At 39.3% G+C, this 9,938-nt stretch overlaps 1 long non-coding RNA gene across 1 annotated transcript; it reads left to right on the plus strand.

Moving 5' to 3' along the window:
* The first annotated feature begins 2,839 nt into the window (after window positions 1-2,839).
* On the plus strand, window positions 2,840-6,234 carry LOC104941219 (uncharacterized). Its single transcript, XR_797875.1, has 3 exons — window positions 2,840-3,003; window positions 3,155-3,281; window positions 6,160-6,234. It is a non-coding gene; the product is annotated as an uncharacterized lncRNA (long non-coding RNA).
* Window positions 6,235-9,938: the final 3,704 nt, after the last annotated feature.

Consider the following 9,938-nt stretch of genomic DNA (forward strand, 5'->3'; position numbering starts at 1 on the left):
GGAGTTGAAAGTCCGTGTTGCCCAGCGACAGCTCCAAAACATCACTGCTCTAGAGGAGATCTGCATGGAGGAATGGGCCAAAATACCAGCAACAGTGTGTGAAAACCTTGTGAAGACTTACAGAAAACGTTTGACCTCTGTCATTGCCAACAAAGGGTATATAACAAAGTATTGAGATGAACTTTTGTTATTGACCAAATACTTGTTTTCCACCATAATTTGCAAAAAAATTCTTTAAAAATCAGACAATGTGACTTTCTGGATTTTCTTTTTCTCATTTTGTCTCTCATAGTTGAGGTATACCTATGATGAAAATTACAGGCCTCTCATCTTTTTAAGTGGGAGAACTTGCACAATTGGTGGCTGACTAAATACTTTTTTGCCCCACTGTACTTCTGTATTGCTTCTTCCGTCAGACTTGCTGTCTGAGGTTCTGTTTCTAGGTTAAGAATGGCATCCTATTATTTAAGGCTGGAGGGATTTCGACCAACTATTATATAGCTTTTAGATTTTGTGACGATATTGTGGGTTTGACCATTGACGCTTTAGGAACATTTTTACATAATGGACATTTTAATAAATAATGAATATTGTGGATATCATTACCAAATAGTTAAAGGCAAATATTTGGAACTGCAAGAATAATCTGGTAAATTCTGAAATTGTCATCTGCAGCCTTTTACAACCAGGAAAATATATTATATAATTACAATATCTATTGGAGAATGGTTTGATGGTCATACAGTGCACATTGTTTTGTAAGAGGGAATTAGGGAGTTGACTTGTGGAGAGATGCAGAGGGAGTTTGATGATGACTCATGTTGCGCAGCTGGTGACTGCTGTATTGTATTATTATCTGATCATCGGAAAATATGCTTTTTACAATAATATCACAAGCTCAGTGGAAAGCATATATGTGTGGGTTGATAATTGAAGCAATCACTTCATCTGGCCTCCGGTAAACTCAAGGCGAAGACATATTTTCATAAAAAGAAATGTATAAACACTGATTCAATATTTTATATCGGAGAATATAAATACCATCAGTTAGGACTCTTATCCATAATGTGTGTTAGGGCTTCACTATATTAAGATTAAGACTGACTGTAATATCCCTTAGGGGAAGTTCAGTTCTTCTATATGAAGAACATATGAGTGAAGTGTTGGAATTACGCAAAAAGGATATTAATTGCAATAAACTGATATTAAAGTATATTTAGCTTTTTCAGTGGGCTGTTAAAATCCAATAAAATGCTTGTTGAAAAAATATTCATTATACCAACATTAATTGACAAATAGATATTAAAGGTGGGGTAGGTAAGTTTGAGAAACCGGCTCGAGATACACTTTTTGTTATATTCCATGGAATGCTCTCAACATCCCGACAGCGTTGAATATCTTAAGTGCTTTGACAAAAAATCCATAAATAAATGTCATCTGTGGAAGCCGTGGTACTGTAAAAAGCACGACCAATCATTTTAGCCGGCTAAAATAACTGGATGGCCTACCTGCCTGTCAGCCTTCCATCTGTGCACAAACTTATCTCGTGCCCTCATTGGTCATGTGCGCGTTCGTGTGTGTTGGAGGAGGGGCTCTGTAAGGAAGTGGCAGATTTTTTCCGGCTGTGTATTTTCAAATTCTAGAGCACTCGAGCTGGTTTCTCCAAAATTACCCACCCCACCTTTAATACTAACCTGTAAATAAAGTGAAAATGATGACTTCAAATGTTATCAGATGCAATAATCTACACCCCTTATGAGTCATGTTTTCTAAATGACTGAACAGTGTAAGTATTTAACTTGTTTTGTCACAAAGTAAACACCCATTAATGTCTCGTTTCACATTTTCATTACACACATTTGTCTTCCCATCCCTCTTATTTCATTTGTTGCATTAGTGTGTCCTTTAATGTGAGGTTAGAGTCTGGATAATGAGCTGTGCACAGCAAGTAAATTGATGCTGCTTAATGATCCCAGCATATGGAACACTCCAGCGGAGTCAGTTAGGCTAAAGAGTCAGATTTAAAATATGGTAAAAATATCAAAGCAGGAAGTATATCATATTGCCATGTAATCTCAGGGATTCTACACCTGAAATCTGACATGGATTTGACCTTATTCACCTTATACATAAAGGTCTCAAAAAAAGCAATATCTACCTTTTCTAGGGTCCTAACCATAGACTGTAAATATAGAGGTCATAACAGTATGTTATTTTTTCTTTTATATATATATCCAATATTGTGTATTCCTAGGATAAATTAAAAAACAGACTTTAGTTTCAGGTTTCTCTTTAAAGATAATATAAAATAATATGATATAGGACATTTTACTGTGTACTTTTTTAGTTTAGTTTTTTGCTTTCTGGTGTTTTATTATTATCAGGCCCAGTTAATGAGATAGTTAAATTCCTACCTTGATCTTTTTATGTTTTTCTAAGCTCTTTAAATGCATCTTCCATTAAATTCTTAGTTATTTTTCCGAAATGTTAGAGGTCTTTACCAATGAACGCTGAAATTAGATGACTCATAAAAAGGCTATGTTCATTATTATTTTCAAATGCACTCTGCTGCTTCAATTAATTTTTATTTATTGGACCTTGTCTGTATACCTCATCCGAATTATTATTGAATTTGTTGGAAACTAATGCATTTGAACGGTTTCTGTGTTTTTATTCAAATGTTCCTCACCCATTCAATGTAAAAATTACAAATGATATTGTATTACAAGCAGATATAGTAGAAATCTGTGACAGATTGTTTCCTGCAGGGACTTGTAGGGTAGTACGAATTCTATCATTTTATAATAGAAAACTGAAATGACGGTTTGCTTTCTCCTGCAGATACTCGGAGCGTAGTAACACAAAGTGTGTGGGAATCACCATCGAGACACGACCTGACTACTGCCTGAAGCGACACCTCAGCGACATGCTGAACTACGGCTGCACCCGGCTGGAGATAGGAGTGCAGAGTGTGTATGAAGACGTGGCCCGAGACACCAACAGGTGAGGAGGTTTGGGGGGAATGAACAGATGGAGATAAGAAAGCAGATATGACGTTATGGCAGCTGGTCTGATGGTGTTTGTAAAGGATAATTGACTTTCCCTTCCACCTTCAGGCTTTATATTTTCCCTTTTGTACATGTGTTTCTTCCAGAGGCCACACGGTGCGAGCTGTATGCGAGTCCTTCCAGCTTTCAAAGGACGCTGGCTTCAAAGTGGTCGCCCACATGATGCCGGATCTGCCTAACGTGGGCATGGAGAGGGACGTGGAGCAGTTCATAGTAAGCACTCATAATTATTACATTACCTGACATTAAGCGGACGCTTTCATCCAAAGCAACATACAAACACCTCAATACTGTAGATGGCTACATGCCTACGGGAGCAACTTACGATCAATCAATAAATGAAATTGTAATTATATAGCCCAATATAACAAATGACACAATTGTCACAGGGGGCTTTAGAGTGTGTACAGCAGGGCTATTCAATTAGTTTGGAATGGGGGCCGGTTGATGATCCAAAGCAAGGGGCTTCAGATACAGTAAATACTACAACAGCATAGTGGAGTGCATATATTGTGTTTGATTAAATCAAACAACATAGCCCCTTTTATAGACCTAAATGGCAAGTTCAGAACTCAGTAGGCCTACATGTGAAGCTGATTTAACCATCAACATCATTTCATTATATTTAATTTAGGTGAAATTAACTAATCATTCAAGCAGAGGTGCAATAAATGACAGGAGTTGTCACTACAGTTGCTAGTAGGTGGGTTCGAAACCCGAGCCCGCCAAAGTTTTCAGGCAATGTCTTCCCCTCTATCTCTCAATTTAACACCCTCTCTGGAATAAAGGCACTCTGGCCCAAAAAGAAAATTAGATTATTTGTTAACATTATACTCAAAGGGCCAGTAAATATCACCCAGAGGCCGGATTGAGTAGCCCTGGTGTACAGCATACAACACCCTCTTTCCTTAGACCCCCGCAGTCTACAAGGAAAAACTCCTGAGAAAACACACAATGAATGGGTCCAAATGGAAGAAAACTCCCAGGATGGATGCAATAGTTATTGTGTGTATAGATTGAAAAGATAATACATTTACAACATAGACAATCCAAATGTTAAAAACGATAAAGTATCTTGACCAAAAAAAGTATTAACTGCAAATCCTGGGGATTAAACCTCTGTCCTTCTGATTGGTAGATGACCAATTATCATAACGCTTACCCTAATGCTGAGCAAAAGCTGCTGATTTATTGTTGTACTTAATGGGACACAATCTGTGTAATGTGCACCCCAAAATCTAAAAACACATAATTTCCCTCTTACCTGTAGTGTTTATTCATTTAGATCTTTTTTTTTGCCTTTGATTGATATATAATCGAAATACGCTTATGATGCCAAAATCCTTGATTTGAAAGAAAATTGTTCCTACATAAAATGGCTCACTGAAAGCTCTGTGGATCATCTTGGCTAACCAGGTCATGATTTCCATAATGATGTATTACTGTTCAGTTTTTAAATATTTTGTCTTGGCATTTTGAGCACCATTAGTGAGATCTAGTTTAATGATATCCGAGCACAGCAGTTAAGAGGGAAAAAAGTTTTTTTTTATCCTGGGATAAATATACCTTCAGGAATACCTTTTGAATGTGAAACCAAAAGACGGTGTGTTATACCAGTAATGGGCGATACACCATAAGACAGATGTGCATAGCATTGGGTTACGCTGTTACACTGACCAACTTCCCAGAGTGATTTGGTTTTAGGGGATTGAGGGCAATATTGCATAAAATGTGTTCCACAGTATAATTTCATGACTGGATGGTAATGACAGCAGGATGCATAATTGTTTTTCTCATATTATCAACAAAATGTGATTTCACTCTCACCAGTTGATTGTAAGAGCATCTTATTACATTGATGGCTAACTGTGGGAGATCAGATGAGGCTCACGTGCTTTACATATCAAGGGGAAAATAATGGTTACATATATTTCTGTCTTTATGTCATGCACAGAGTTTTAGTAATACATTTACATGCATCTGGCCCTTGCTGTAATATTTGTATGTTAAATATTCTTAAACCATTGTCTTCAGCCTTAAATCATTTCGGATAGCCCTGGTTTATGAGCAGTTATAGTCTGTAAGTTCCTTATATTAATGGAGCGATCATATGGGGAGAGAATTGTCAGTGACAGTGGCGCCAAAATGCATCAATGTCTATATTGTAGTTTTTCTTTTTATATAACTGAGAGCTACTGCTGTCGAGCACAATGTTTTAGTTTTTTTAACGTTATCTTTTTTGGACAGTTTAATAGTATAGACACACATGAAAGATTTTGGGCGATAGGGAGAAGGGTATGATATGCAGCAAAAGGCCACTGCATAGCAAATATTATCTATATTTCACTCCGTTTTGGCATCCAATTTGCATCTCCTTTAGAATAAAATGTTGATTTGAGCTGGAACTCATGGTCCATTTTATATTGTAAAATACCTATACTTCTTCTGTATCATTTACAGGAAATAATCTAACTTTTTTGAGTTTCAGTTAACAAACATGAATCCAAATGAGTCAAAACTCAAAAAATACTTAAAATGATACCAAGCCAATCATGAAGTTTATTGTTTGTGACATTAGCCATCATATCTTCCTCCTTTGCTTGGCATCAGGGTGCGTCATTACAACTCATTTCACAGTGGTGGTGACAGGTAAGTCCTACTTGTAGCACCTTAAAAATAGCAATATTAAATCTGTGACATTCCACTCACAGTCACAACTGTGATGTGACTCAAAAGAAGATTGTGTCAGATGTCTCTCAACAGCAGGCTCACAGCTCTGATTGGAAACACAGCTATAATGGAAAGGTGCAGAATCAGACAATGCTCATTCCCAACACGTCTGACTGTCGGGTGTAAATGAAGACACGGTTTGAGGCTTTGCACAGTAACTGCTCATTTGGCTTGATTTTTACATTGATACAACAGAAATCAAGTGATTAACAACACAATGAGGGGGAGATAAGAATGTACTAATTGGTAGAGGTGAGACTCTGACGCACCTTCTTCCTGAAATATGTAACTCATTGTCTCAGATGATCATTTTGATGAACTGTTTCTTCGTTTTGAAATTGATTTCTCTCATTTCTGACAGTGTGGTGATTCATAGGGGTTGGCACTCTGCAGAGGTGGACAAGTTCAACACCTTGAGTTTCCTCTGAAAGGTAGTAAAACACCAAAAAAGTGATGAAACATAAGGGTCTCAGGGCTCAGCTGGCTAGATTTCCAAAATAGATATATGTATCTTGTGGATAAGGAAAACTGAGCTTTTGGAAAATTATAAAATTACTAGAGTCTGGCCTGGCACTTTGTGAAGGAAATGTTAAAAGACTAGTAGGTGACATTTTCGGAAATACACTTTTTTTGCTGGAAGTTAGGTAAGAAAATGAATTCCACTCTCCTGTTTGTGTGTTAGCTTAGCCTAGCGTACCCAAACATAAAGACTTGAAGTCCAAAGGTAAAACACTAAACAACTAATGCTTGAATAGTAGCATTCTTTGTGTGGAACACTGAGCTCTTTGAAAATGATAACATTACTAAGTACTGGTTTGGAAAAAGATAAAAGAGTAGTGTGTGACATTTCACGAAATACACTTTCTTGCTGGAAGTTAGATAAGGACATTCATTCTCATATTTGTGTGTTAAGTCTGAAGATAAAGCCAGGAGATGGTTAGCTTAGCATAGCCTAGCATAAAGACTGGAAGCAGAGGGAAACAGCTAGCCTGGCTATGTATTGCTGTGTAGAGTCAGACTGTATTACTAGCACTTACGGCCCCTACACACGGCGGCGTGCGTTGTCGCTTGCCGGCGGGGGGGGCTGAAACTCGACCAACAACCAATCACATGAATCTCCCGCCCCAGACACACATGCACGCAGTTTGATTGGCTAAAGCTTGGACTGGCATATGATTCGATTGGCTGACGCCTCCATCGAGGCGTCAAAAGTAGAACATTGCTCTACTTTTGCAGCGAGCACCGCGAGAGAAACTACGCTTTGCTCCCACAATGCAGTTTGGCGAATCGTGACGTCACCCCATTGAAAGTGAATGGGCAGAAGCGTTGAAGCGGCAACGCACGCCGCGTGTAGGGGCCGTTATGCTTAAAAAGGCAGTGCTTTGAGTTTAAAGGTCCCATGTCATGGCCATTTCTACTGATGATAATTCTATTGTTGAGGTCTACTAAAATAGATTTATATTGTGCAATGTTCCAAACTCACATTGGTTTCTCATACAGCATCTCTGTATAGTATGTGTATTCACTCTCTGTCCTACACGGCTTGTTGGAGCTCCTGCCCCCCCTCCCTATGAGCCCAGTGGCCGTCTGCCAGACAGCGAGACACAGCGAAAGCCAGCCCGAAACCAGCCCGAGCACACACACACACCCGCAGCCTGGCTGTGAGTCTGTGTGTGTGCTCAGACACAGACTCACAGCCTGTGTGTGTGAGGAAGTAACGGCTCCGTGGACGTAATGTAACTATACCCAAATACGTCACTATACCCAAGTAGAAAACAATGGAAAAAGAAAATCTCCAACGAGGCGTTCTGGGGCAGCATCGACAGGTCTTTCTGTGTTAGAGTTGTACTCGCTACAGGGTGTACTTTGAGGGTTTGTGACTTTGCAGACCGTTTACATGCAGAAAAAGCTTCATAACACACAAGGGGACAGGTAATAACCAGAAAAGCATCGGCCCATGTACATGCTGATCTACCCTTAACTTATATGGGCAGTTTTACCGTTCAGGTGGTATTAGCCACATTATACTATAGGTGATGACCGATCACAGGAAAGGACACAATGAAGGCATTATAGGTTTAATCCTAGGAGAGACACTATCGTGTCCTGATGTCATCTGTGAAGTAGCAGTTTTGTAGTTTATTAATGATGGAAAGAAGAACTTGAACCATGTGTTTATTGATTTTTTTTTTTTTTAAGATTGGATGCTGGAGGTATTGAGAGTTGTGTGAAAACAAGCCACTATTTTTAGAGGTGATTTCCGTGTTGTTGTTGGTGCTGACGGAGAGAGATGAGAATTTACTGTATAGCGATAAAGGCATTCAGGACACTTCCAATCTTCTGAGCATCAAGACATCCTCACAGGAGAAGATTTAGAAGAGAGTGTGTGTCTTCCCACTGATTTGTTACATTACCTCTAAGTGTGTGTGTGGGTGTTTACTGAACCACTTCTGTGTGAATGTGTGTTTGATGGTAATACGCTGGGCAGCAGCAGGTCGGCACAGTGAGAGGAAGCATATTAAATGTGTTCTTCAGAGTTCCTTTCTTTGCTTTCCTGTTACATTTCCTCTGTCACTTTTTCTGTCCACTCCCTAGACTTCATTTCTTACTTTGTCAATGCTGTCTTTTTTCTCTCCCGTCTCCTTGTCTTGCTCATGCTTTTCTCTCGTCTCCATTATCTTTCACTTTATCTTTTCTTCCCTCTCCTCTCCGGTCGCAACTTTGCGCTCAATACTTTCTCTTCCCCTCCTGTCAGAGTCTCTGTCGCTTCATCTATCTCCTCTCTCTCCTCTCCATCCTCTTCCAATCCCAGCGTCACCCTCTCTGCGTCTCTGCCTCCTCCTCTCTTATCGCACGGAAACTTTCGTATCATACACCTCGTGCGTGGCTCCCCCTTTGCTCTTCCTCATCATATCTAATCTTCCATGACACGCTCCGTGGTAGTGAGTGGGGGGGAAATATGCAGTTTCCTAAACATCTTCACTCCAGGATCCAAACTAAGCATCTCGGGATTTTTCCATAAACTTCACTGCTACATTTTAACACAGAATGCAGAAAAAATAATAATAAAGGAATTAGTTGAAAATATCAGAGAAATGGGAAACATGAGGTAGAGATGAATGAAGCGTTTTCATTTATAAATCAGAATAGTTTTTGTATGCAAAAAATATGTGCAAGTATAAACAATTGAGCGGACCAAATTCCATTTTTGGCTTTGGTATTTATTTTGATAACCAAACCAACACCACCAAGCTTAACCAGGTGAGATATTGAAGATTTGTTGTGTTTACTTATAAATGGATTATCTCTTCCCAGGTAAACTGATCAATCATAGGCCTCTCTTTTGATTATGCTTTGATAAATGGCTGCTTCACATGGCCAAGGCCACAAAGAAGCATTTTCCCTGCCAGTTAGGATCAAAAGACATGTCATAGTCAGGGTTGGGTTGTAACGGAATACATGTAACGGCGTTACGTAATCAGAATACAAAAATCAAGTAACTGTATTCAGCTCGCGTTACATTTGAAAAACGAGTAATCTGATTACAGTTACTTTCGTAAACCTGAAGTGAATACATTTTGGAATACTTATTGGAATTATTGGTGGAAAGATTTCCTCACAACATTTAATATTCATTATTAAAGGTACAGCCGAATCATCACAGCGCACAAAAACTTTTACCGCCGTAGATGGACCAAAAAAGGGAGCGTTTGAAAAAAAAGGGGCGGGTCCGCTCAGTGAAACAATAACAACGAAACATGGAGGAACAAAAGTCTGAGTTTAAGTCGTGTGTGTGTAAAGGTGTGTGTGGTTAAAACACATCAGCCTGCGGTCGCCCTTTAGCCTTATGATTCTGAAGTTAAACACAGCGAAGGCGGTGCGTGAAAGGCACTGCACGCTCGTCTTCTCAGAGGCTGAGTTAACTCTCCCGCAGCCTCCTGGTGCTGCAGAGATTTCATGAAGTGAAGGAGGTTTTCCTTCTATAAAGCAGCTTTGGGCAGCATGATACTGTGAGTGTCACAGACATTAATTCATAGATCAAGGCAGACTGGTGCACAGAGTCTCCTGTTTTGCCGATCCAGTGCTTAAACAAATATAGCTCTACACCCCTGGCCGACATGTCCTTAAAATGAAGTCAGA

This window comes from Notothenia coriiceps, unplaced genomic scaffold (assembly GCF_000735185.1).
Source record: "Notothenia coriiceps isolate Sejong01 unplaced genomic scaffold, NC01 NC01_scaffold00003275, whole genome shotgun sequence".
NCBI classification, from domain to species: domain Eukaryota; kingdom Metazoa; phylum Chordata; class Actinopteri; order Perciformes; family Nototheniidae; genus Notothenia; species Notothenia coriiceps.